Source organism: Pinus tabuliformis, chromosome X (genome assembly GCF_031772625.1).
Source record: "Pinus tabuliformis cultivar Carrire ecotype Pingquan chromosome X, CPIR1, whole genome shotgun sequence".
Lineage (NCBI taxonomy): Eukaryota > Viridiplantae > Streptophyta > Pinopsida > Pinales > Pinaceae > Pinus > Pinus tabuliformis.
The window spans coordinates 827,565,626-827,593,601 of record NC_142308.1 but is presented as its reverse complement, the minus strand read 5'-3'; the positions used below and the strand labels follow the sequence as shown (position 1 = coordinate 827,593,601).

The following is a 27,976-nucleotide window of genomic DNA, read 5'->3' as shown; positions in this document are numbered from 1 at the left end:
TGAGGGCATCAAAAAGGAGTTGATAGTTCTTGACAACCCTCAACAGAATGGGGTTGCAGAATGAAAGAATGGAGCCATTGTTGGAGTGACCAAGGCTATGCTTCATGACTAGGAGCTACCTATGTTTTTATGGGCAGAGGCTTGCAACACTGCTAACTATTTGCAAAATAAAATCCCACACAAGGTGTTGAGAAGATTGACACCCAAGGAGGCATTTACAAGGAAGAAACCAGACCTAGGGCACATTCGCATCTTTGGATGCTTTGTGTATTGAAATGTTCCTTTAGAGAAGAGAATGAAGTTGGAGCCTACTGCAAAGAAGGGGATTCTTGTGGGGTACAACGAGACTTCAAAGGCCTACAAAGTATACATTCTTGCTCTTAGGAAGAAAATGATATGCAAGGATGTGAAATTTAAAGAGGAAAGGGCTCTTTGTAAGTCTTGCAACACAAATTCATCTACAATGGAGGTTCAAGAGAAACATGCGCTAAAGGTTCAAATAACACAGACCCCTTAAAGAACTGTCATGTAGAGTGGAGAGCAGAGCAAGCATGCCAAGCTAGAAGAACAGGATGAAGGGAAAAGGGCTCCTCACACTTATACCTAGATTCCCAGCACAGGGAGGAAGAGAACTAAGTGGGAAGAGCAGACACTAAGAGGGGCCAAGGAGTATGTGGGTACCCCTAGATATTCAGTTAGACAAGCAAACTACCTCAACGCTATTCTAGTTACATGGTGCTGATGAGTGAATTGATTGAGGCTGAAACTGCCAGTTTTTAGGAGGCGTCCAAGCATTAAGTGTGGATGGATGCCATGGTGGAGTATTCTTCCATCATGAAGCTTAACGTATGGGTGGTAGTGCCACGGCTAGAGGGAAAATCAGTGGTTGGCTCCAGGTGGGTATGCAAGATCAAGCATGTTGCAGATGGCACTGTGGAGAGGTTCAAAGTCCATTTCGTAGCTAAGGGGTTTTCTCAGAAGGAAGGGATTGACTATGATGAGACCCTCACCCTTGTAGCTAGGTACTCATCGATCAGGGCAATTATCTCTATTGCAACACAGATGGGTTGGAGGATTCATTACATGGACATGAAGATGGTCTTCCGTAATGGTGTGGTCGAGGAAGAGATCTATATTGAGCAACCAGAGTGTTTTGAATTACATAGGTGAGACTCTCATGTGTGCATATTGAAGAAAGCTTTATATGGACTCAAGTAGGCTCCTAGGCCCGAGGTACGCTGGGATAGACAATTACTTGCTATTGTTTTTCCACAATACTGGAGTCTAGGTTAGAATCTTACAATCGCTAATGCTACCAATCCAATTATCACAACAAACTACTTTGCACAATAGGATATAAAATGCAATAAATCAACATGTGCACAAATATAGACAACTTTTTACAAAACCCAACTTCGATATATTAAGAAATTGATAATACAACTATCTAGGGCTCCCTTACCAGGGATAATGGCCCTCATACATCCACTGATACAAGACTACAAGACTACAAGAACAAGATACATTGATCATCTAGTTGATGTTGCGCACCATCACAACTCCTTGATCGTGCCCTGAACACAACTGCTGGTCCTTGTGCTCCCAATTTGCAGTTCTCACCTCTATCAATGGTCCTACTCCTTTAGGTCACTAAACACGACGCTCTAATCTGCTCTCTGGCTGATCATTAGTCCATCAACGCATCAAGACTTAGAGACTCTTGTTGAGTTGTTAACAACTCTGTTTGTGAACAACTCTCAATTGCCCACTGCTGCTCCTCAACTCCTTTGGGACTTCTTTCCTCTAATGCCTTCTTGCGCTACTCCAATGAAGACAAACTTCGGGCCAAAGGGTTGCCACCTATCACTGCAAGATTTCCTTCTCCAACAATGAACTTGGGCTGATATAATCTGCTCCCTTGACATCCTTTATTTGTCCTTCAAGAATCAGTCCCGAGCTTACCCAATCTCCACCCTTCCTTCCAGTTGTCAATATCCTTCTTGGCAAGTTGATCTAGGGCTACTTTGAGCACCTTCTTGTTGCCCTCCAACAACCACAAGATGCCCAATACCAATTTTTCCAATTTGGACTACTCATCCCCTCGCAAAACAACATAAAAAAGAAGAGACAAATCATACCATTTCCTGCTCTCCTTGTCTTATGCAAATGCACATTTTTCTAAGTTTATGACAAACGTGGTTAGGGCACATATTCGCCCTAACCTTCAGTTGCAAACCCCTGTGTTTACCCTCAAGACAGGCTCAAAAATTTCGCTGGTCCTTCCTATGGATGTGGCCTTGGGTCCAATCCTGTTGTAGATTTAGAAGGGTTTGTGGCCTAGACCTAAAACAAAACGTAGCTCAAAACACACCTAAACAACCAAGATCTCCTCCCTATTTCCTCGGCCCTCTACCTATAGTACTCGGCTTGCACTATAGAACAAATTACCCTTCAAACAATCCCAAACGCCTCTTTCTTCCTTGCTGAAGTTTGCTCCTGATCTGTGGTCCAAAAATAGAGGAGATAACCTTGAGATAACCTTCAAGCCAATGCAAGATTCCTTCCTGCCAGTTGTAGAAGTACCCTTATTCCCCACTGACCATGCACTCTTTTTGGGCTACACATTCTCGCTCTAAACCTACAAAATCCCTCTAGAACTCAACTACCTATGAACTTTTGGAACTTGGACCTTCTTCTCTGGAACCCAGGCCTTTTTCTCTGGAACCTAGTTCTGGAACCTGGACGTGGTTTTGCTTCTTCTCATGATCTATATGTTGAGAAATCAAGGGCAACTAGATTAGGGTGATTTCTCTTACTTTGATAACTGCTTGTGTTGTTCTTTTACTTAACTTGATGTACTTTGTAGTTAACTTCTTCTTTACTTGATCATTATAGTGTTCTTATCATCAAACAACTACCAAACTATGAAGATCAATGAGACAAGAGGAAACAAAATGTAAGCTGCTAGCCAAAGCCAAAATCTCTTTTCTTGAGAGGAAAATCCACAAGAATCCTTCTCTTCTTATAGAATCTTCAAATGACGAATTCCAAGACCTAAGACCCTTGACAAAGACTCCGCCAAGACTAAGTCAAACCTCTTCTTGATGTACTTGCTTCTCTCAAAGTCAACCCCAAGTCAACCTGCTTTAGAACATCAGATTTCGACCTCTTCTTTAGAAATTTGGCCATTGCTTGAGGACTGTGATTTCAACCTCTACTGCAGAAACCCTAACTTGGCACGTATGAGAAAAGCTGGTGAATTTTATCTCCTTCTTCCTTTGCTTGATGAGCTTCTCTTTCCTTGATGATTCGACATTCAATCTTGATACTTCTTGACACTATATTCGGCTCCTTGATGTGACTACAATTAAGAGATTCCCTAATTCCTTTTTGCATGTGTGAAATTTGTCATTAAAATAGTCCTCCAGAGACTTCGATTTAGCTTTCCTCTTGTTTCCCTCTTCTTCGATCACTATACTTGTCTTTCCTGTGCTATATCGAACTTGGATGGATGCTTCTTGATGAGGTTGAGATCTTTTCAATATATAGGCTTCTTATGGAGGTTGAACAACCCTTCATGAGGCCGACTTTTCTTTGCTTAGGCCGACTTATCTTATGCAGACCGACTTGGTCTTGGAGGAGGACATTTGACTCTTTTGACTCTAAATAAATTTCTTTTACATGATACAAAGTGCCTAATGGGGTCTTTCATATATGACAATGACTCAATTGACTTCTTGACTCTATGACAAACCCTAGAAGAACTCAATGGGTGCTTGACCTACAAATAAATTGACCTTGAGCATGAAGACCATGCTACAAAAATAATAATAATAATATTTCTTTCTTTTTACAATATACAAGAATCAAGAGTAAATTTCATATTTATGAAGACCAAACCTAGTCACATACTTCAAAACTCCCTCTTAACTAGGGAGGTATTTATAATACATACAAGGTACTTGGAAATTCTCATACTGAAGAATGCTCATAAGAAGAGTTGGATTGGTAAGCCATCTCATAAGCTATCTTCTTAACTTCTATCAATGCATCTCATCATATCAACCAACATTGTCACATAGCAAGGCCTTGACTAACAACTCTATCTCTCCACAAGATTAGAGCACAATGTCGGGGAGACAAATGATTTATAGACACCTTCATGATTGTCTCTCAAGGCACATACCCCATTTGGATGTTCACAATGTATGTCCTTCTAGGACCATTTCTATCTTGGATTAACGTATCCTCAAGGAATTTCCTCTTCGACTACTCTTACCTATAGGATGTCCCACCTCATCCTCAAAGAGTATCAATATCAGTATCAAATGCTTACACAATACTCTATTCTTTCTTCATAATGAAGACAAGAATGATGTGTCTATCTCTCCCTCTCAACTAGGGAGGATCTACTTATTCCTTTTAAAAGAAATATACCCAAGCTCCCTCTTAACTAGGTACTTGTTACCAACAACAATTATCTGCTATTCGGTGGAGATAATGGTACTATTTGTTGCTTGTAGAGCTCCTGCTTTCGGCATCATGTCATGGATGAACTTTAACTTCATCATGGAGCATCAACTTTAGATTCTTCTAGAACTTCTTCGTAGGGCATCAACCATCTTCTCCATCACTTCCCTTCAATGAAACATAGTGTTGAACCAATAGTCATGTCATCCTTTTCTTCATTGGGAAGTGACCTTCTAGTCCACATCTGGCTATCCTTCATACAACTACCTTTTCCAAGTCATGTTTCTTTCAGGATCTTCCATCCAATCTCATGAGTACTAGTTGTAGGTGACTTTTTACAACCCTCTTTCGGTAGCCCTGTTACAACCCAACCAGATGCATTTCTCAAAATTGTCAATGAACATTAAATCAAAGTTACCTCTTTATGATGGCCTTTCGTCATGACATCAACTTCTTGCAACATCAACATCCTGCACATGTATGAATCCATCTCCAAGACATTCATTACCAAGGTTCTCCTTTTCCAACATACATATTAGGGTCTTCATACCTTCTCCATGGAGATGTCATAGCTAATCCTTCTTGTTATTAGATGTTGATCACTTATCTTATGTGAGTATAGATACATCTTTCACGAACTCTTCTTTTATCTTCTTCACACATTTCTTCCTAAGGATCTTCTATACATAGTTCCTTCATTATAGGAACCATAGTTGCGAACCATCTCATATTCTCCATGAGGTCATACCATGTTGATTTCATCTTGTCAATATGTAGAAGAGTTCAAGGTACATTGTAGTCATACCTTTATTTATCATTCATAAGGAAGAGTCCATTCTTCTTCAATCATGCTCATGAGATAGAGAATTCAACCATTCTATCTACAATTATATGATGACATGACTTTATCTATCTATTACCAAATATATACATGCCTCTTCCTTCATGTGGTCATCTAGGCTTTCTTTGGCAACTTCCTTTCCTTGTTTGAAGACGAAAAATGCTTCAACCAACTTGACATGCTACACATCTTTGTCATCATACCACCATCCTTCTAAACTATGGATCCCACATAAGGTGGAATGTAGACTATCTGCGAGACACTTGCTAGTTGCTTCTTCTAAGTAGAGGTGAATCTTTTAATGAAGATTCCAATGGAGGATCTTGATGATCCTCATTTTGCAAATGCTTCCTTCTAATGAATATGAGGTGTGACAAACTTTTATCTTCCTATCTTGCTAGATGACTTTATCCAACCATGTAAGTTGCTTACTTTAGTTGTCCTTCTATGTTTATGATGATGTCACATGCTATTTCCTTTCTATCATGATGACTACTTACAATGCCATCTCATGCCATCTCAATCACTTCTACAATGCATCCTTCATACTTGTGATGCTTTCCATCATGACTACTATCTTCTACAAACTGAAAATAACTAAGTATATGATGATATCTCAGTCATAGTAGAGGCCTTTTACTTCCTCCTTCTTTGACTTCTTATTTTCTGGTTCTTCCACTTCTTCGGTGACATGGGCTTCATTTATTTCCTTTCTCTTCTTGTTATCCTTCTTGAGTTTAGGACAATTCCTTTTGAAATGCCCATATTCATCACATTCATATCATTGAGTCTTTGACATGTCGATTTTCTTTTGAATTTTTTTTCGAGACTTTCCTTTCTTTCTGGCCATCGCTACATATGCTTGAGTTTGTTCATTTGATCCAACATCATTCTTTGCCTTCAACCTAGTTTCTTCAATTTTGCGTAATAACTATAAATCATTGAATGGGATGGTTTTCTTTTTTCCATCGATACTTGATACAAAGTTGCCCCATTCATTAGGTAGTGCATTGAGCACAATGGTGGTCATTTCTTGATCCGACATTACTTCTCCTAGCTCTTGTAGTTGATCTCTTATTTGAGATACCCTCATAAGATATGAGGCTACCGCTTCTTCCTTTGATACCTTCATCTTGTATAGTTTGGTTCTTAACGATATAAAATCTCCTGCAGTACTTATAGAGAACAATTCCACTAATTTTTCATAGATCCCTTTTGATGTCTTCAACTTTGCTACATAAGGAATGAGAGAATCCTTGATTGACTCAATAACGATTCTTTGAGCTCTTACTTCTCCTTTCATATACTTTTATAGTGCTTGAGATTTCTCTTGAGAAGGTTTGGTGATTGATCCATGACATATTCACTAACTTCATTTTGTATGAGGATCAAACGTTAGAGAAATTTTGAGGTCTAAAATGGGCCTCAAAACAAAAGTGTACAACAAAAATAAACTTTAAAAGAACTGATAGGATTCAATAAGATGATGTCAACCATGGAGGATGATTCACCATTTTTGGAGTAAGAAGGTAAAAAGATAAAAAAATAAAAAAAACTATTTTTTCAACTCGTATTTTCAACTTATCTCCCTACGATTTTACTCAAATTTAGAGTGGAAGCACTCTTTGACTTTGCATCTAAGGAGTACCGATGTTGCATACTTTCAAAGGACACTTCTACACGGAAAATGTGAAATACATGAAAAACATAATTGCAATCACATTTTTTCATGTATTTCATATTTTTCGTGTAGTAGGGTCCATCTAAAGTATGCAACATGGGTACTCGGATGCAAAATTTAATTCTGCATCCGAGTGCTCCCACTCTAAATTTGAGTAAAATCGTAGGGAGATCAACTAAAAATATGAGATGAAAAAGTAGTTTTTTATTTTTTCCCTCCAAAACTTGATGAGGTAATCTAATCTTATTTTATTATTTCCACTATTATTTTATAATATTCCTTAGGAGGCCCATTTTAGACCTCAAAATTTCTCTAATATCTATTCTCTTTTTCCATGCAATGTAATTCGATGACCCAACAAGTTTGTTGTTCTCCTTGCAGAAAGAAGTCATTGTAGATTGAGACATAAAATATAGAATACTTACTTGTCAAGTGAAGATGATCCTTTGATGATGATATATTCAACTAGATGCCTTCTTGATGATGTTGGCTTCCACTACTCCTTTGTTGGTGACTATTGAAGATGCCTCCTTGATGATGATTGCTTGATGATCTTCTTCAAGGTTGTTTGAGATGTGATATTTTCTTCAATGTGAGGGGGATCACTTTGATTCCTTTGATGATGATGAAGTGCTTCTTCTTGCTTCCTTTGGTTGATGAATGTGTAAGCTTCCCAAGAATGCTTCAAGTGTAGAGTCCTTGAGTGGAGGTGGGGTCCTTGAGGTCTTCTTCTTCTTCAAAGTGTTGTTCCTTCTAGATGAGATGATCGGATGATCCTTGTGATGAGATGGATAGTCCTCCTTGATGCTTCTTAGTGTGTTCGACCCTTATGTATCCTTTTTCAATGGTGTGATCTTCAAGCTGCCTCTTCTTCTTGTCACCTTTGCTTTGATACCATGTTGAGAAATCAAGGGCAGTTAGATTAGGGTGATTTCTCTTACTTTGATAACTGCTTGTGATGTTCTTTACTTAACTTGATGTACCTCTCCTCCTGAAAGAAACCCCACAAGAATTCTTCTCTTCTTATAGAATCTTCAAATGACGAATTCCAAGACCTAAGACCCTTGACAAAGACTCCTCCAAGACCAAGTGAAACCTCTTCTTGATGAACTTGCTTCTCACAAAGTCAACCCCAAGTCAACTTGCTTCAGAACTTCAGATTTCGACCTCTTCTTCAGAAATTCTGCTGCTACTTTAGGACTGCAATTTTCAACCTCTACTACAAAAACACTAATTTGGCATGTGTGAGAAAAGATGGTGAATTTGATCTCCTTCTTCCTTTGCTTGATGAGCTTCTCTTTCCTTGATGATTCGACCTTCAATCTTTATTCTTGTTGGCACTATATTCGGCTCCTGGATGTGACTGCAATTCAATTTTGTTGCAATTAAGAGATGCTCTAATTCCTTTTCGCATGTGTGCGGAATTTGTCCCTAAAAAGTCCTCCAAAAGCTTCGCTTTAGCTTTCCTCTTGTTTCCCTCTTTTTCGATGACTATACTTGTCCTTCTTGTGCTATATCTAACTTGGATGGATGCTTCTTGATGAGGTCGAATTCTTTTCTATATATAAGCTTCTTATAGAGGTTTAACGACCCTTCATGAGGCCGACTTGTCTCTACTTAGGCCGACTTAACTTATGCAAGCCAACTTGGTCTTGGAGGAGGACATTTGACTCTTTGAGTCTTTTAACTCTAAATTAATTTCTTTTACATGATACAAAATGCCCAATGGGGAATTTCATATATGACAATGATTCAATTGACTTCTTAACTCTACGATAAAGTGATGAGCACCAGTATTGCAGCAAGGATGCTGCAACTCCTGGGCTACCAACTTTACTTATCAACCCGGGTTTCGTACAAACTTGAAGGTGGCAGTGCTGTATACACAAGTAAAAGTGATGGTCCTGCTTGTTGTCATTGTTCAGTTGGCGAGAGACCACTGGGGTTCCAAGCCAGACTTCTATAGAGTCAAAAGAAGCTTGATTCTTTGATGGAAGAAGGGCAAATCTACTCTAAGAGAGCTACTCTACTGCAGTAATGAAAAAAACAACATGTAATGCTAAATCACACCATACGCTAATTAACCATTTAAGCAGCAATGTTAAGCAGAATTGCTAAATCAACACTAAACAAATGCTACTATCTAAGTTGCAGAAGTAAAAAGCATCAAACCATACTAATGTGCAAGCAAAAAACCAAACTAAATCTGTTTTCACCTTTTTTTGGTTTTTTAAGGCAAAATCAAGTATGCAAACTAATTGTTCTTGTGGATGTGACAGGTGGATGGAAGGTGTTTGAGGATGGCTAGAAGGTTTATGAAGTGGTTGGATGGTGTGGAGGGGTCCTAGGAGGCTTTTTGTGACTTCCTAGAGGTTTCCCATCAATTTGGCCTCAAAACAGGCCGTTTCAGGAAAGCCTACAGGATGTACTAGAAACCTACAGGATCACAGGCCATTTCAAGAAAGCCTACAGGATGTACTAGAAACCTACAGGATGATCCTGTAGGAATTACAGGAAACCTACAGGATACAACCGAGAGCTAATTGTGAGGTGTTGGAGGTGTTGGGAAGCTTGGGAAAGGTGTGTGATGAGTGGAATGCGATGTTAGAAGGTCTAGTGCACTCAGGAGTCAATATCCAAGATAAGAGATGGCTAGATTCGCTCAATGTATCTAGGGGAATTTCAATGAAAAATGATGAAAAACTAGTGAGGGTGATGGTGAAACAAGAGATGGCTACGGTGGATGAAGTGGAAGGTGGCTGCCGGTGATGAAGTCTGGGTCTCCTCCTGAAGTACCTGCTCTGCATAAAACATGTGTGTCTTCCAAAAACTATACAACAAGATACATTTTCGTAAACTAGAAAAGAATGAATCAATTGCCTATATTATGCATGAAGAAAGTTGCTGAAGGGAATGAAAGCATGAGTGAGATCTTATTGCAGAAATGGAGATGGAAAAAGATGACAATGAAATCTACCTTGCAACATGAACCAAATATTGAATCAAAGACAACAAACTCCAAAGCTCATACAAGAACTAGAAATCCATGTTTTTGGGGCTGCTGAAGAGTCCCTTCCTCAAGTCATGGTCCCAGAGGGAGGAAGTGAGGCCGAGACACCTGTTGCCAACCTTGTGGTGATCCTTTTTCTCCTTGCTAACCTGCTACTTGAAAGAAGGCATAAATGGAAGCAAACTATCACACAACCAATCTAATCTATACTGCTGTAATGGAAATGCATCTACTAAGCAAATGAACAATTAAGCTATGAATCTATACTAGCATACATGTACAATAAAGAGGAGCCTTGGCTGCTAGGGTTGGGCCCTAACCCAAGAGCTTCAGCCCTTTGAGTTAACTTAGTGTTGGCTCAAAACAAAACTCATTCTTATTACCAAAACAATGGATAACATAAAAAACTGTCACAAGTCTTGCAGCTCGAAAATAGAGTAGAGTTTTACAATAAAAAAATCCGAATCCTACTGAGGTCCTAGGCCTATCTACTTATACATCTAAAGTCTCCACGACTTCCTTAAAATTAGGGAGGCTCGACTCCCAAACTCGAGATAAACTGGTGCTTTGTCTTTCACTTGTTTGGCTGCCTTCTAGTCCTCATGATTTGGCTGTTTGCACTCCGAGTTGATGGAGGAATATTCGAATGGAGGGGTAGTAAATGAGGAGGATTTACCTCCTATAATCCCTCTCCCTTGTCCCATTCGAGTTTTGGCCTTGGTCTTTGCCAAAATTCCTTGCTTTTATCCTTTAATCCTACATTAAATGCACATTAGACCACAAAGCAAAATATCCAACTCTAACTCATCCCATAAACAAAACATAATCAAAAGTATGCAATAAGTTATGAGAATAGTTGGTTTGACTAAGCTAGGAGGTGAATTAAGGCCCATATAATTACCCAATGATGAGGCTCATCATAAACCCTAAAAGCACTCAATGGGTGCTTGACCTACAAATAAATTGATCTTGAGCATGAAACCCATGCTACAAAAATAACAATAATAATTTTTCTTTCTTTTTACAATATACAAGAATCAAGAGTACATTTCATATTTATGAAGACCAAACTTAGTAACATACTTCAACACTATAGGCTTCCCCGTCAGCCTATATAGACCATGCTATCTGAATCCAATCACAACACTTGTGAAGCTAGAGTCTTTGGGCCTGAGTCTTGCGCTTCCCACCTTGGAACAAGACCTCTAACCGCTTCTGCTTGATCGTTGAGACAAACATCACGTTATATTTGAGTCTTGGTACAAACAATATATCCTAAACTCGTATCACCTGACCTGAATCCATCTTGAATGGAACAACACCTGATCCTCTGATCTCTTTCTGACTCTTGTCGCCCAACACCATGTGCAACTTCTAGTCCCACTCAGCTAGATTCTTAAACAGATCCAACGAACCTGTCATGTGCTTTGACGCACCACTGTCCATGTACCATGCAGCCTCATTGATGGTACCCCGAGAGAAATGAGAGATCAAGGCAAAGTCCTCACTTTCCAATCTCCTGGAGAGATCATCTATCTTGGCGAAAGTGGTGACACCTTCAACCTGCTTCCCCTTCTTCTTCTCGTCATCTCCTTGCTTCTTCCTTGGACACTTCGTTGAATAATGACCAAACTCGCCACAATTGAGACACTTGATCTTACTCAATTCCTTCTACTTGCCCTTCATTTTCGCTGCAAGAACCACGTCATCATCAAAGGTCTTCTTGTTCAGATGAAGATCCTCATCTTGCAATTTTTCTTGATTAGAGTCATCCCACAACCTGTTCCAGTTTGGCAACTTGTCCCTGGCAATGATCCCCTTGATGAATGGCTTCCACTCTGGAGTAAACCCCTTCAAGGCAATCCTTACCATCTCACAATATGAAATAGTCTCATCGATGACGACAATCTCATCACGAACCTAAGACAACCTTGTCAAATAAGAAGTTGCCCCTTCATCGTGTATCATCTTGATGGCCTTCAACTTATCCTATAACACCAATATTTGGTTCTCATTCTTATTTTGGAACAGATTTTGAAGAGTCTCGCACATCTCATGGGCAGTGTTCTTCCCGGACAGATGAGGTATTAAGGAATCCTTGACACCATCTAGAATGTTCAACTTTGTCTTCGTATCCAACTCTTTGTACACTTCCAACTCCTTACTGTTTGTTGGCTTCTTGATTGCTTTCTCAGCAAAGTCCTATATCTTGTTCACTATTAGAACCAACTTGATCCTTTCCTTCCATGGACTATAGTTGGACAAGCCTTCCAACTTGTCCTCATATTGTACACCAACCTACAACTTTGACATTGTTGTGAGCCCTTCAACAAAAATGGGACCGACTGCCGCTTGAGTTGTACTTCACTGTGCACACTCTGATTCATTGGCCCTTCAAAGTATCTCTGATTCCATGTTGTTTTTCCACAATACTGGAGTCTAGGTTAGAATCTTACAATAATTGATGCTACCAATCCAAGTATCACAACAAACTACTTTGCACAACAAAATATAAAATGCAGTAAATCAACACATGCACAAACATAGACAACTTTTTACAAAACCCAACTTTGTTATATTAAGAAATTGATAATACAATTGTCTAGGGCTCCTGTACCAGGGATAATGGCCTTCATACATCCACTAGTACAAGACTACGAGAACAAGATACACTGATCATCTAGCTGATGTTGCGCACCATCACAACTCGATCGTACCTTGAACACAATTGCTGGTCCTTGTGCTCCCAATTTGTAGCTGCTGCCTCTATCAATGGTTCCATTCCTTTAGGTCACTAAAGTGACTAAACACAACTCTCCAATCCACTCTCTAGCTGATCGTTAGTCCATCAATGCATCAATAGACTCCTGTTGAGTCCGTTTGTGAACAACTCTCAACTTCCCACTATTGCTCCTCAACTCCTTTGGGACTTCTTCCCTCTAATGCCTCCCTGCATTGCTCCAATGAAGACAAACTTCGGGCCGGAGGGCTTCCACCTTTCACTGCAATATGTCCTCCTCCAAGAATGAACTTAGGCTGATGTAATCTGCTCCCTTGACCTCCTTTCTTTGTCCTTCAAGAATCAGTCCGGAGATTACCCAATCTTCACCGTTCCTTCCAGCTGTCAATATCCTTCTTGGCAAGCTGATCTAGGGCTACTTTGAGCACCTACTTGTTGCCCTCCAACAACCACAAGATGCCCAATACCAATCTGTCCAATCTGGACTACTCATCCCCTAGCAAAACAACATCAACAAGAAGGGACAAATCATATTTTTTCCATCTCTCCTTGTCCTAGGCAAATGCACATTTCTCTGAGTTTATGACAGACCTGGTTAGGGCACATGTCAACCTAACCTCCTACAAACCCCTGCGTTTACCCTCAAGATAGGCTCAAAAACTTCGTTGGTCCTTCCTATGACTGCAGCCTAGGCAGAACTGGCTTCTAAGCCTCTCGACCTCCTCTAAACAAAGTGTCCAAGCCTACTGTTGCTTCAGAAGGGTCTGCAGGCTAGACCTTAAACCAAATGCAACTCAGAACACACCTAAACAACCCAGATCTGCTCCCTATGCCCTCAGCCTTTTTCCTATAGTACTTGGCCTGCACTACAGAACAAATTAGCCTTCAAACAGTCCCAAATGACTCCTTCCCTGCTGAATTTTGCTCCTGATCTGCTGGCCAAAAATAGAGGAGATAACCTTGATGTGTTTTCTCTTGGATGTGTCTTTTCAAGCCTCAATGTCACACATATTTATATGCTTCCTTTGGGTGCCAATCAAACTATCCTTGGGGCTAGTTTTTACCTGAGCCGACTTGACTTTTTATTGTGCACACTGCAAACCCAACCAACACACAAATAAATTCAAATATCCCAAACCACTAACCCAATCTTGGTGTTATTTGCGTCCTCTAGATCCTTTTAGGGGCCTCTACAATCTCCAAGGATTAGGTGTCAAAATCTCTTTGTGGTTTCACACCCACAAGCTTGTGTGCAAAGCCCACACCTTGGGTTCTAAGCCAACAAATCCATTTGTGGAGCCCATTCCTCTGGAGCCCTGAATCCCAAACCCTAGGACTTGTAGTACCTCCCAAGATACAAATCTCAACACTTGCAGGGCGTGGGCTTCACTAAGAGTGAGGCAGACCTGAACTTGCATTACATTCATATAAAGGGAGAACCTCGCATTTTGGTGCTTTATGTTGATGACCTATTTTGCAAAGGTTTTGAGAGGCGTAGTAAAATGCAAGAGGGACCTAGCTATAAAGTTCAAGATGAAGGATTTAGGGTAGATGCAATATTTTCTAGGTTTGGAGGTGTAGCAGAAAGAGGGAGAGTTCTTACCTGGACAGGGGAAGTATATAGTTGAGATCTTGAAGCAATTCAGGATGGAGGACTGCAGACCCATGGCTATCCCTCTAGTGATCAACTGGAAGAAAATTGACACTTCTAGATCAAAGTCAGTGGACCCTACCTTATACAGACAGTCGATCGGCTCTCTCATGTATCTGGTCAATTCCAGACTGGATATCTGTTTTGTAGTTAACACACTTAGTCAGTTCATGGTACAACCTAAGCGAGTTCACTGGGTAGCTGCAAAACATGTGTTGAGATATCTTCAATCGATTATGGGCTGAGTTATGTTTAGTAGAATGGAGTGAAGCTGGAGGGGTCCACTGATGTAGATTGGGTAGGCAGTACAACTGATAGAAAAAACACTTTCGAGTATTGTTTCAGTCTAGGATTAGGAGGTGCTGTTTCAGTCTAGGATTAAGAGTTGTTGTTTCTTGGTTCAACAGGAAACAAAGATCAATTGCGCCGAGTTCTGCTAAGGCCAAAAACATGGTTGCTAGCCTGGCAACCTGTCAGGTCATTTGGCTTTAGAAGCTCCTCATTGGGCTGTTTGATGAGGAGTTGGAGCTTGTCATTCACTGTGACAATCAGAGTTGCATGAAGCTCTCTGAGAATCCGGTGTTTCACGACAGGTCGAAACACATTCAGATCATGTACCACTTCATCGGAGATTGTGTGCAGAAGGGGACTGTGAAGCTGTAGTGCATACCTACAGATGAAAAGATAACAGACATCCTGACCAAGGTCTTGATGAAGGGTAAGTGTGTATTCTTTAGGGATAAGTTGGGTGTTGTGCAGAACACTTTCTTTGCTAAGAGGGAGTGTTGTAACTGTAGCTTGGAAGGTGATTCCACATTGGTCAGATTCCATGATCAATCAGTCACCTAAATTTACTTCTACAAGTAAATTTAAATATTTCCCAAGTCTAAACTTCAGGCTAAGACAAACTTTTCATAAAGGGAAAAAGGCCAATGACAGATTAAGTCGTAACCATTGATCTCAAGAGTGGAGAAACAATCTCATCCTTCAATCTATATGGAGATTAGGTCAGCTGCTATATGAAGAGGAAATCGATTTGTTGAGGGGGCATTTGATTTGGCACAAGCGAGATTGGGCATTCAATAAAAAAGTAGAGGGTCAAACTGACAACAAAAGAGGAACAACACACAAGTTGACTTCAGGAGCAGCTAATAGGGCGAAAATATCAGGTTGTACAGCCACGAATTTGCAGGGCTGAACAGGCTGAATTTGTTGGGCCGTACAGCTGGGTCACATGAGTTGTTTTGGGCAGAGCTGTACTGGGAAAAGACCGAGTTTCCTGCTGCTGTAATTTTCTGGGAAAATTGTAATCACCATTTTTAGAAGCTGAATAGAACCCAAGTTTGCTGGTTTTCCCTATATTGGGGTTTCCGGGATAAAACTGTCATACTGTGTATGTGTTTGGTTTCATTGTTGTTTTTGGTTTTGCTGTGCATGTTAAGTTAAGAAGTCAGTGTGTTAGGTGTATAAAAATCAAATCTGAATTTTATTGTTTGTTTTGAGCATATTTTATTGGGCACTAAATATGATTCTGGGTTCAAAGAAAGTTGAAACTAATAAAGAGTCTGTTGAGTTTAGTTGAAACAGGTGAAGGATTTTCTCCCCCTCAGGAGGTCATGTCCCTTCATAATCCACAGAAATAAGGATAAAATTCCTGTAATGGACTCTGTATTGACAGATCTTTATTTTCTAAATGAAAAAAGGCCTACTCATTTTATTATAAAAGTAGTACTCATATACAACAATTATATGGTAGGTACTATCCAGAGTTGCCACAACATCTTGCATAGTGGCTTCTGGTCACTCTGTCATTCCAGGTGTTGCTTTGAGGGGCTGTTTATTTCAAAACTCAATGATACATTCTCAAAATAAAACTGGGAGAGACCCTCAATTGAGTGCTCTATGTGAAGTTTAATTGATAATACCTGTGCAGTGTCTTGTGTCTTGTGATAGCAGGTCACCTCTCTATGTAAATACGCAAAGGAGATATACTGAAAATTGTCTCTTTTTTTTTTCTTACCTTCTTGATGTGGCATGATGTACAATGCCTACCTTTGAATTGGAGCCCATAGTAATTTGAGAGCCTTTGTAGATTGCCAGCTCCTTCATATCTGCTTCGCATGCATTTTTTTGACAGGCTTACATAAGCAGTCTTGTAAATTAGTTTTTTGTTGAAGAAGCAGAGAGATTTGTCCTCTGGGAGTGCTGGACAGGGACTTTGCTATGTGTATTTTGATCCCTCCTTGAAATATCGAAGATGTATTTTTAATCTTGGGAAAAAAGGTTATGACCCTTCAGAAGTACTATACTTTTGCCTACATTTGAAATTCGCGTTAGTTGGACACAAACTGCTCCTAAGTTGAAATTATATTGATCATTCCCTTGATTGTGTTATTTGGGAAGGCCAGGTCTTAGTTTTCCTCAAAGCATGACTAAAAACTTAATCTTAAGAAGAAATTTTGTCAAACATACACTAATCATGCTCATTCTTTTCTACAGGGCATCTTTAGAAAACATAATTTTTGGTGCTGTAAAAATTATATGTATTTTCTGCATCTGAAATTTTCAAGTATAATCATGCATGCAACATCTTCCTAAAAAACAATGGAGTGCACTATTTCAGATTTACAATTTCTAGATGATAAGCTTTTGTCCCCTTTCATGTCTGTTTTTATCGGCGGATTGCCTAAATATTACTTGATATTACAATTCTATCACGTATTTTGGAATATTCTCAAGCAACGTCAAAGGAAGCATGGAATTAATAATACTTTAATTGGAGAATAGCTTGTGGATGGAGATGTGTTGTCTTGTAGGGTCACCTTACGGTAGTCATTTCTCTGGATAGTCTGAAAGTTGCGGTCATGGCATTTGGTGGCGATAACTATCCATCTAATGAAATTTAGACGACAGCTTAACATCTCACTTCATTTACATTTTACAAAATAGAACCAAACAGACATATATTCTATGTTTTCTTTACGTTTTAGTAAAGATAGCTAATTGTGATAGACTGTACCCATGGAATGTAGGGATCGCTAAGTCTCAGACTGTACCCATTCAATGTAGATAAAAGATAAAGATTCACAAACTGGGTAGATTATTATTATTATTATAAAGTTAAAAGAACGTTGTTTTAAAGAATTATTACATGAATAAAATACCAATTTAAGCCCAGTTGGGCTATGGTTCAGCAGTAAACCTGTGGGAGTTTTTCTTAACTAGTCAAGGTTTAATTCCCATTGTTAATTCCCATTGTTTTGGTACCTGCATCCTTTCTCAACTATCTTCAACTCCCTAGGGCAGCAGAATCTAGAAGATTAAGCTGACTTCCACTTTAGACCAATAAAAATGGGGAGCTTTTGTCCCATAGACTATTTTTAGTCTTGTGGACATTAAAATATTATTCATTCATAGTATCAATTTAAATTTTACAACTTAGCGCAGGGAAAAAAACATGTTTGAGTGAAATGTATATAAAGGCAAAATAAAGATCCACAAATTGGGCATATGTTTTCCAAGAGTATTGTTTTAAAATAGTGTATACATATACAATATCAATTCAAGCTGAGAGTATATTTCAACTATCCTCTCTGCATTTCTCACATGAATATTATTCACAATAGAGTTGTGTGCATGTTGGATGGATGCCATCATTTGCGACAGACACTTTGCAAGAGTTTCTCTCAGCATTTCAATGTTATTGAGTCTTTCGTGACATTGCTTTTTGTGCACGTAATGTCAAAATAGGTTTGCTTAGGAAAAGCCATTAAAATATATAACAAATATGAAATTTTATCATGTTATTTGTTAAACACAAAAATAATAGGCAAGATTTAGATAATTCGTGTGATGCATTTTATTCACAAGATATATGTATTTAATACAATTCTATTGACCTTTGGTTTTCATCTTCCAAGAGGTCTCTTGGATTTCCCATAACACTCCAGGCTTTTCGCTCTCTCAAGTGAATAGTCCAAGTTCACATAACCCAAAAGATTATGCTTCCAACATTCCCCCCCGTACGCTGAAGGGGTGTATATGAGTCCAAGAAGAGAACTGAAATACAAAAGTGTATGTCGACCAATCGCTGAATGTGCTCTCTAAAATGGTGGTTTAAAGGAGACCACAAACCAAATGAGGTAGCAGACATTGAAGTCTTCTATCGGTGGTGGTTTAAGGTTGACCACCAACTCTGGAACTTGGCCTGGAGCAGTTCTTGGCACAATTCCGAATTTGGCTAGAAGTTGAAGTCTTCTATGAAGTGGAAGTGTTCCCTGATCATCAAGTGGGTTGCAAAAGCGAAAGTCTTTTACAGGTGACGGTTTAAAGCTAGCCACCAACCAAATCATGCTCATAGAACATGAGTTTGTCTCTAGATACAACTTCAATTTTGGCATTGGCTGACTCTGGCTCTAGCCTTTGACAACTCGCTGTAGTTCAGTTCAGGCTCAGGCTCACTTGATATATCTTTGAATTTGGTAGCTGACCATCAATTCCATCCTTGTTAGATACAAGGTGAGAAGATGAAGATATCTCCACTACAAGATATGGCAATACTCGAGAATGAACTCTGGGGTATGATTGATATATCTTTTTGGTTGTTAAGGACCATCACCAAGAAGCGATCCATCTAAGGTGAATTTTTTCTTTTGCAGGAGTCTTGTGTCTGGAACATCTCTCAGAACGATGAGTGTGTTTTCCACAATGCTCACAAGGGTGAAGGTCAAAACATTGATCTTTCGTGTGGCCAATCTGATCATAATGTTGACATTTGTAAATTTGATGTGAATGTGGAGGAGGAGCAAGCATAGATGAATCATCCTGAAGAAACCCAACACTTTGAAGCTTGATGGGTTTAGTGTAGTTTGGAATATGAAAGGACACTTCCTTTTCATATCCAGGACTAGTTCTATCCCTATTGTTGATAACTTCTTCCCAAGGTATGGTGATTCCTTTTCATATCCAGGACTAGTTCTATCCTTGTTGTTGATAACTTCTTCCTAAGGTATGATGATGGGCTTGGGAAGTGCAAGATGAAATTTTGCGTCTTCATGCAAATTTGCTTATGAAATGGCCTCATTATTTTGATCATGTGCTAGTCGCTGATTGGAATCAATCTCAAATAGAGAGTTGTTCTGAACAAACACAAATTTAGAATGATGACTCTTCTATTGTAGTTCATCTCATTGGAGCTGAGATTTGATTTGCAGAAACTCAATTTTGTCACGTGAACCTTGTAAACAGGTTCTAATATCTGTGAGAATGGCTTTGTCCATGGTGATTGTATCATGAACAATTGAGTGTATCAAAGTCTTCAATAACTTTGTCATATTAAATCCAATACAATACCAAAGCCTTGTCATATTAAATCTAATACAATTCTCTAACCCTCCAAAACCATAGCTAGGGAAAAGCAAATAAAACCCTAACCAACACCAAAAATGCTTCAACGAGAAAGCATCACCCTAGTAAGTCCTCCGAGGCATGACAATTTCTTTTTCCACTTCTAACTAGTGCAATCTAATGTATAATAAAAAACTCTAGCTCCAATATCTCTAAGGGACAAAACTCTAGCCCTAGTATTTAATATGCTCCACAAGCTCTAAGAAACCCTAACACCTCCAAAACATATAAAGTATGAAGTTGAAATAATGTGTGTGTGAGAGAGAGAGAGAGAGAGAGAGAGAGAGAGAGAGAGAGAGGCAAGTGAACTCCTCTTCTCAAATCTCTAACACAATATGGTGATTTGATATTCTTACAATCATCATTTCAAACATTTTGTTCACAAGAGTAAACCCTAGTATCTCATAAGATTCCTCCAACAAAAATGTCCTCTTGTTCTTCATAATAACACGTAGGGTTTCCTCATGAACCCTATTGTCTTACTCCTAGAAGACAAGAACAAAGAAAAGAGTACAATGGTGAATGAAGAAAGGATACTCTCCTACCTCTCTATATATGAAAGGCAAGAGAGAACAATTATATATATATTTAGGCTAAAACCATTACAAACAACCTAGAAATCCATAAGTAAGGCCACACGTGGAGAAATATAGTCCAAGTGTATATTTGTCAAGCTCCAAGGTGCTGCTATAGATAAGCAAGCCTCCAATGCAACGATATGACACATGAATCCAACATTTGTATACTCTAGTGCTCCTCCTAAGCCATGTGCTCCACTAGGTCCACACCCCATTGCAGGGTTATTGTTGCAATCCAACCATCCCGAAGTCAACTCCAAGCTTCTATGTAAACATCCAAGATATCCCATGCTGTCTATCATTCAATCCCCTTCTTTGCAAAGTCTAATATTTCTCCTCCAATGTAGGGCATTCTCTATGCAAGTAACTTTCTCCATCTGGCCAATGTGTAAAATGCCACGAAGTTGTTTGGATATATCTAATGCTTCAAAGATATCTATCATTCAATCCCCTTCTTTGCAAAGTCTAATATTTCTCCTCCAATATAGGGCATTCTCTATGCAAGTAACTTTCTCCATCTGGCTAATGTGTAAAATGCCACCAAGTTGTTTGGATATATCTAATGTTTCAAAGAAAAATGTCGTGCAAGCATCCACAAAGTTAAGAAACCATTGAAGAAGCCATCTCTAATGTGAAAATATATAAAAGACCATTCAGGGGCTAATGATACACCATATAACTTGAATTTATTGAAGCACTCCCAAATATAGTATTAACACTTTTAGATTAATTTGGAATGCTAACACCATGCCCATAAGAATCATAGTGGTAGATATCTTCAATGTGGAGGTTAGAGCTACACCCACTAAGGAAATGGGCTTAGGTGTCTCCCTCACAACATCCACCACTGAGAGGTATTTAATAAGATCCTAGCCATGAGCGATGAAATTAGTGCTAATGGCTTTGGTTTAAACAACTAACTTAGATTCTATTAACACGCTTCTCAATTCCTTGCAATTTCATGGAAAAAATGCTTAGTCAATTAATTGAGGATTAAACAAGAATTGAGAAATAACACAAGCTATACTTAGTAAATTGAGAATGAAGTTCATCCATATGGGCTACATACCTAGGTCCACTAAAAGTGATGCACGCTCATCATCTCATCTCTTATATGAACTAGTGGCCTCTATCTAAAAAAACACAACTTATTCTTGAAATAAATGGATATATGCTTTCATACTCTCCTAATATTAAAATGGCTTCTTCTTTCAAAGGGGAATTTAGCTTAAACAAAGGAATTGAACAACGAAAGGAATCCAAAATGCCAAGTGACTGTTAATTTGATCTATAGATATTAGATGAGTGTAGGCTTAGAATTAGCTAATTCAATTTGCCTCCACATGTATAGCTCAATTTAGGGTTTTTATCATCTCTCCCTCAAAAAACTTGCGTCTCCTTACCTTGACATCTCCCACCCGTGAAGAGAAGTAATATATATATATATATATATATATATATATATATATAGGATGGTTGGACATGCATTCCATGATGAGACAATGTCTTCACAATAGATCAACAATTGCATTAGATTTTCCATTACTTGCATTGTTTGGTATAACCAATAAGGCATCCATTTACATATGCAGGGTTGATGTTTCCACCTTGGCACTCACACTTAACAAATTTAGCGTCACCGCTAAACTATTGCTCAAGTGTGCCATTGAGTTTGATGAAGAATAACCCACACTCATACATGGTGTACATTAATGGTAGCGCGGTCAAGTGCTAGCCATATTGAAGTCAAAAATAAAAAAAGAAAGCATGACACTACACAACAAATTTGTGAGTAAGATTAAGAGTAAGTGGCATAGGATTACTGCTAATACTTGGGGTTAGGTGATAGGATTGTGAACCATGAGATTGTTAGTCTGAATATGCCCAAACATTTTATTATGCTCAAACATGTTCATATAAAATCAAATTGCCCCTCCAAAACCAAAACCAAAAGCAAAGCCAAAATGATCAAATAAGTTTGAAGTATTCCCTCCTTTCCTTGTTCAATTGACTCCTCGTGGGACAGACTATGACTTAACATGCTTGTAAGTAGCTAATTGCGCTGAGAGGTGCTCTAAAACCCAAAATTGGGGAGATGTGTAGGCGTTAGGCGTAATGTAAGAAAGATTGTATGTCAACATTTTCTAAATGTCAACTTTATAGGGGAGATGTGTAGGCGTTAGATGTTATATGTAAGCATGTCAATATTTTTTAACATTTATCTATCAATTTGATATTGTGGCAAGACAAAGCACACAGAAATAAGAATTTGTCAATGAGTTTTGGTGTAATCAATATGGATATATTACACCACAAGGTTGAATATATGTATCTTTATTATAGCTGAAATGCTTTATTTTTTTCGTAGGCACCTTTGAAGCTATAGGAGTTACAAATTTTGGCTCCTCTCTCAAAGTTTTTGAAGTCCATTAGACAATTGAAGCACCTCAAACAAATTTGCATTTGCTTACCCGTAGGGAATAATATGAGATCATTGCTAGTTGTCCTCTTTGAAGTGTTTTAAGTTAACGCTGTGAAAATGAAGTCACTATCGGATTTCATTGCTAATTTGACCAACCTCGAACATCTCAATTTGGACTCCTCCCATAGTTTGGCAAGACTTTTGAATTCTTTGAGGATCTAATTAGACTTAAATATCTTAATCTAAGAGGTAACATTGATTTAATATTCTCGACCAAAAACCATGGAAATCTCCCCTCGGAAAGGCCAGAAGAGAGGGAGTCGCTGAGGTTGAGGGAGAGGGGTGATCGGTAGGCGTTGTGGTTTAAGATCTTCTGCAGACAGTTTAGGGAGAGTAACAAGGTATGGAGGGCTCTCTAACTTCCGTGAACACTCCAGGAATTACATATAGCAAAATTTCCCTGTGCTATTGAAAGCCTCTACAATTTGGAAGTTTTGGAATTAGAAAACTCCTTGTGAGAAGAGCTGTTGCCCTCCCTCAACGATAATGAATTGCGGCTAGGGTATAGCCATAGATTGAAATGTTTCCCGGATTCTTTGGGAATGTTAACCAAGTTGGAAGTTAGTATTGTAATGATCTTGATATATGAATCTTCATAATATGTCGATGTTGCATCTTAATGCATGGGTTCTCTGATATGATATTGTAGTCAACGTCTATTCTTACAGAACAATGTCGTTTTCCCTCAATCCTTACCTCCACTAGAGAATTAGATCAATGATAAATAATTGACTATACCCTAATATATTCGCACCAGATTGTGAGTCCATAATTTACATATTCACACTTAGATTAAATTTTAATACATGGTCATTGTGATTAATTAAACATGGTTAATAACACTTAACATTCTAAATTATAATTTAATAATCAATTATATTTAATTGTAATATATTAAAATTTTTATTTTTGTAATATATTATATAATATTAAATTTGATATATTATAATATATATTAATATATTAGGATAAAGAGTTGTAATAAAATATTACATTTAATATAATATAATATTACATTATATGCATGAATATTAAGTTTCAAAATTATGGATATTAATATTATATTATATAATAAATAGAGAGGAGAGAGGGAGTGAGAGAGATGGAGTTGGAGGGGGAGAGAGAGGGAGGAAAGAAGAAAAACTTACAGAGAGAAAGGTGGAGAGAGAGATAGAGTGATAAGGGAGAGATGGAAAGAGAGTGAGGGAGAGAGGAGAGCGAGAGGGGAGAAAAAGAGAAGAGGAGGGAGAGGAAGAGGGAGAAGAAGAGGGAGAGAGAGATAGATAGATATGGGGAGAGAGTGTATGTTTGGGGGAGGGCGGGGGAGAGGCAGGGGAGAGAGAGAACGTGTGTGTTTTGGGGGGGGAGGCAGGGGAGAGAGAGAACGCGTGTGTTTGGGGGGGGGAGGCAGCGGAGAGAGAGAAAACACGTGTGTTTGGGGGGGGGGTGAGATAGAGAGATAAAGGAGAGATGGAGGGAGATATGGATATGGACAGCTAAGTGAGAGATAGAGAGAGGGAGGGAGACATTCTCTTTCATCTTATGAATATTTTGATTTTTCACCAAAATAGATGCGTCGATTTCAGTGTAGATGTTGATTTCTAATCCTATTTGATTGATTGCACATGATGAATTGATTAGTGTAGTTGTTGATTTCTAATCATATTTGATTGCTTGCACTAGATGCATTGATTCAGTGTAGATGTTGATTTCTAATCTTATTTAATTGCTTGTATTAGATGCATTGATTTCTAATGATATTTGATTGCTTGCACTAGAGGGAGAGAGACAAACTCTTTCATCTTATGAATAAAGTGGTTTATCTATGAAATATATGCATTTATTTCAGTGTAGATGTTGATTCCTAATCTTGTTTGATTGATTGCACATGAGACATTGATTTCAATGTACTTGTTGATTCCTAATCCTATTTGATTGATTGCATTAAATGCATTGATTTCAGTGTAATTGTTGATTTCTAACCCTATTTGATTGTTTGCACTAGATGCATTGATTTCAGTGTAATTGTTGATTTCTAACCCTATTTGATTGTTTGCACTAGATGCAATGTGCAAAGTGTAGATATTGATTTTTAATTCTATTGGTTGCTTATACTAGATGCATTGATTTTAATGTAGATGTTGATTTCTGATTTGATCTAGTTAGATGTATGATGTACATTAATTTCAAAGTAATTAGATTAATAGTGTGCATTGATTTCAATGTAAGCACAAAAAATTATTGACGACGTGCATTGATTTCTGTGTTACAATAATTCAACCATAAATAAAATGTTTGAATTTTCATCTTAAATAAAATGTTCACCTTACCTGAAATGTTTTTTCTTGAAACTATAAACTATTTGTAATTGAATACATTCTTATTATTCCCATTTCCATCATTCAACATTGTTAGTCACTTTGCATTCAAACAAGGTAATATAAAACAACTACCATTGAAAATTACTTGGTGTTTAACCATAGGTCACAATGATTGAATTTGGAGAAAACTACTATTAATATTGGAGAGAAAGAGAGACAAGGTATGATGTTTACTACAATAGCTTGTTTTAAAGATTTGAATGGTTTACGATTTCAACTGCCCGATTGATATGAAAGATGACAAAACTAATAGGTGCGACAAATAAGAACAATAGAAGCAAATACTTTGAGATTGATCACAATGAAGACTTTTTGTAATTGAATACATTCTTATTATTCACATTTTCTAATTCAACATTATTACATTGTCTCTTTGCATTCAAATTTGTTTATTTCATCATGCAAAGGCATGGCATTAACATGATGGACCATCTCAAGGGCGGCCCAAAAGTGAGGTAACCTAGGACAATGATGGGAATAGTGATCGTAGGTGTCACGCAAAGCGCAAGGATGATTGGTCCTTACAAAAGTTATTGCGCTTTTTGGATGACTCAGGGAGAGAGACTTAAATAGGTTATTAACAGTCTCTACCATCTCAACAAATTGAGGTAACTGAGCAAATTTATAATTAAAATGAAATGACCATATTAATCTTAGACATATTTAGCATATTTAAAAAGATAAGAATAATTAGATGTTCGACAAATTTGGTGTGATCGCGCATCACTGAAACTAGCCTAGATCCATCTTAACCCCTAACCTATCAAGTGTCGAGAGGGCTCAAATCTCTCGAGGTTCAGACATTTCCTCAAGTTTTGCGCTCAAAAAAGAGGTTTCCACCCTGAAGATTTAACCCCTCTCGGCGCTTGATAGATCTAGGGTTAATATGGATCTAGGCTAGTCACTCATCCTTACACAAGTTATGTTTATTGTTCTCAGTTGAAGCGATTTCCATGTTTTGTTATTGTTTTGAGTTGAACCCATTTCCAATTGTTGTTTTTTAGCCAAGTCCCTTTTTTCTTAATGTAACTATGAAAAGACCAACAAGCCCCAAAATTTCTCTGTAATCAAGCTTTGATCTTTGTTTATTCCTAATTTTGTTGGGTAAATTATGTTTTATAAAATTGCCCATCGTATAGGAATTCCATATTGTCTTGGTGTGTCATCGATGCCCTTGGTCACCGCAACTTCACCAAGAACATGATCATTGGTACCTCATGGGTTGTATTCTCACAAATTTGTTTCCTTTACAGGTTGTATTATCACATCAATTTGCAATTTGTTTGGTTTAATTGATCTCATGTTGGTGATTCTTGGTGTAGGCTAACTGTGCTATATTTATCATCGATTCAACCTAGTGGTTTTGAAGCTGGAATTTCCATGGATAGCCAAACACTAGAGCATGCTCTCTTGGCCTTCACTCATGAAGCAAATGATTTGTTGCTGTAACAAGGTGGGTTATAGACTACGCAGTTGCTTGCCATGCAAATTTATTTATGTTATTTATTTTCCATTACACCTAATTTCTGTATCATATTTCTATTTCTATAGATGGAGGCTACTACTCCCAAGTATTCATAGGTTGATTATGATGAAATTGTAGAAGAGGTGTTTTCATATCTGAAGAAGGTTGGGTACAACACAAACAAGATTCCCTTTGTTCCCATCTCAGGGTTTGAGGGAGACAACATGATTGACCGCTCTACAAATTTGTATTGGTACAAGGGACCTATGCTCTTAGCAGCCTTGGACATGATCAAGAGCCCAAGCATCCTTCAAATAAACATTTGAGGTTGCCACTCCAGGATGTTTACACAATTGGCTGTATTGAAATTGTGCCCTTTGGCAGTGTAGACACTAGAAATCTCTAGCCAAGTATGGTGGTTACTTTTGGACCCATTAGGGTCACCATTGAAGTTAAGTCTGTGGAGATGCACCACGAGGCATTGCAAGAATATTTTCCTAGTGACATTGTTGGCTTCAATGTTAAGCATGTTGTTTTCAACAATCTCAAGCAAGGGCACGTGGCTTTCAACTCTAAGAAAGAACCTGTTAAGGAGGCTACAAACTTTACCTCTCAAGTATTATAACCAACCATCCTGACCATATTAAAAATGGGTACCCTCTTGTAATAGATTGCCACACCTCTCACATTGCTGTGAAATTTGGTGAGATTCTTTCTAAAGCGAATAGGCAATCTGGAAAGGAGGTGGAGAAAGAACTCAAGATTTTGAAAAATGGAGATGTTGGCTTTATGCAAATGATTCCCACCAAAACCATGGTTGTGGAGACATTTTTAGAGTACCCTCCCTTAGGGTAGTGTATTGTTAGAGATATGCGCTAGACTATTGTTGTGTGCATTATCAAATATGTTGAGAAGAAGTGATCTGGATCTTATTTTGATAAGCTTAGAAGGTTCTTTTTAAAGGGTGCAAATACTAGAGTTAAAGAATAAAAAAGAGAATTTAAGAGTAGAAGTTAACAACAAAGAAACAAGAAGACTCAACCAATTTGTTATCAAGGTTCACCCAAGATGTGGGCTACATTTCCTAGTCTATTACACAGTGGGAAGGCCTCTTTATTAATGATGCAAAAGGGAAAAATTACATCAGTTTGCTCTACTAGTTCTCTGTTGTACAAACACACGATGAATTGCAAGAACTGAACAAATCTCCCCTTTGCTATTCTCCAAAGGGATAAAATTGGATTGAAATTACAAAAGAGAAACAGTGATGT

General features: G+C 38.3%; 1 protein-coding gene and 1 pseudogene across 1 annotated transcript in view; both read left to right on the top strand.

Annotated features, from left to right (window-relative positions):
- The window catches only part of LOC149142319 (putative galacturonosyltransferase 4), an 83,829-nt gene extending 67,167 nt beyond the window's left edge, over window positions 1-16,662 (top strand). Inside the window, exon 11 of the transcript XR_016265074.1 lies at window positions 15,972-16,662. The gene's annotated coding sequence lies outside the window, so the exon portion shown is untranslated. The remainder of the gene's footprint in view (window positions 1-15,971) is intronic.
- Window positions 814-27,626, top strand: LOC149142318 (elongation factor 1-alpha-like; annotated as a pseudogene).
- Window positions 27,627-27,976: the final 350 nt, after the last annotated feature.